The sequence below is a fragment of the Atheta coriaria genome, unplaced genomic scaffold (assembly GCF_025399875.1).
Source record: "Atheta coriaria isolate IRGN ID8LTWV9N9 unplaced genomic scaffold, Caltech_Dcor_3.1 hic_scaffold_7_pilon, whole genome shotgun sequence".
Classification (NCBI taxonomy): Eukaryota; Metazoa; Arthropoda; class Insecta; order Coleoptera; family Staphylinidae; genus Dalotia; species Dalotia coriaria.
Window position 1 is genome coordinate 13179709 of NW_027045449.1, and position 1884 is coordinate 13181592.

Genomic DNA, 1884 nt, shown 5'->3' on the forward strand with positions numbered 1-1884 from the left:
AAAGACGATAAATGTATATAGCAGAATTATGAATGAAACTAAACGGAGCATTAATTTTTGTTGATGGTGGAGAATTAGGGATATCATTTGTCAAGGACAAGTGTAACTAAAATTTAAGTGCCAAAAATTAATATTTTTTTAGTTTAATATGTAAATATATTTATTAAAATTGCCAGTTTTTTCATGGTTGTCAGACCCAAAAAGTTGTATTTTAGCACTTACGGCCAAAACTGTGAGTAAAGAACTTCTTGATCATCAAAAAAATGGGTCCAGTCTTTCTTTAGCTATAAATTGTGGTAAATATTTACTAAACCAACCTCTAATTGAACAAAATTTTTAACTTGATAATATATGCACCCAACACACAAAGGGAAAGTTGCCATCAGGAGCCATCATAAATTAACGAAATGTGCAAGACGCACGCATGTCTGAGACACAGACAAACCATGCACCAAAGTGGCGCATTCTTTCGCGTGCGCCGAAAAATGTCGGCGGCATTTCAGGCAATTTCGCATCATCCTTCCTGCCGTTACACAAACCACGCTCGTGCATTCGGTTACAAACTCGTTGTATCCTAAATTAGGTCAACGCACAGCACGCACATTCACATACATGTATAATTTACACGTAGAAAAAAGATTAATTCCAAAATCAACATTGTCTCCCTCAACTCACAAATAATCAGTAGGCATATATTATAATATTTTTTTACATACTGATGTGCGTGAAAGCGTTAGATCTATGGGTGTGTAGGCAACAGAAATCACCTGTTCACCTGTTTATTGGAGTCTGAGAGAGGCACGCGGATCGGAATTTCACGTTCGACATTCCGAGTATATTCAGACGCAAAAGCGACGCCAGAGCAACAATGACACAGGTCGAGAGTACAGAGAAAAATCAATGCTCGCGATTACCTACATACAATTGTGATAGTGCAGTGATGAACAACCGGAAGTTTAAACAGTCAAACTGACAATGGATGAATGTTGTCGTTTGGGTCACTGAAAAGCGAAACAAATGATCATAAAAAGTAAGATCAGTTAGCTTCCATTGAACTTTCAGAAGTTTTATTATATACAATTCAATAATAATCCATCAGGTAGAAAGATTTTAGTTGATGGTGCACGGAACAAATCAAAGGTGAATCAGAAAACCGTTGAAAATGTTACACTTGTTAACCGCTTGGGTGTAAGATAAGAAACAGAAACAGGAAATGTAAACCTATATTTCATTTCAGTAGCTTAATGTTAATTATTAAAATTATAACTTATACACTGCTGCTTATACATTATTATATTTTTATTTAAAAAAGACGCATGCAACAATAAATTTTTTATATTTTGCGAATTTGTTTGATTATTTATTTTGGATTTACCAGAGCATTTTCCAATAATTCATTAATTAATTGATTTTCTTTGAATTACAACCTGTACTTAGGAATATTACATAAAATTTGTTATAACTAATGAATGACCTCGAAAATCTAGAAAATCTGTAAAAAACTGTAAGCGGGACTTTTCAAAACATTAAAAAAATCTACCCATCTCAAAAATTAGTCACAATTCAGCAATGCACTGACGTCACTCGAACTTAAGTCAAATCTTTCCACTTAGAATAAAAAAATCTTTTGGAATATTCAAGTCGGAAATATCACCTACGCACTCATTCAAAAGCTTCTAGCCAAGCATGTGTAACTGATGCATTTTGTTTGAAAAACCCTTCTCCCCACCACTACTAAGTCTTTTGCTGCTGTTCTTGCTTCTCGAGTCTAGAAAAACAGGTGAACCCAACTACCTGCCTGGTGGTGGTGGTTGTGTTCCAACTCAACGTTCTTCTCATGTGCGCGTTTGTATGTGTATATGCCCACACCATTGCCGCCCGGTG

General features: G+C 35.3%; 1 long non-coding RNA gene across 1 annotated transcript; it reads left to right on the top strand.

Annotated features, from left to right (window-relative positions):
- Window positions 1–613: 613 nt before the first annotated feature.
- Window positions 614–1342, top strand: LOC135796083 (uncharacterized). The gene is made up of 2 exons (XR_010549237.1): window positions 614–1030; window positions 1100–1342. It is a non-coding gene; the product is annotated as an uncharacterized lncRNA (long non-coding RNA).
- Window positions 1343–1884: the final 542 nt, after the last annotated feature.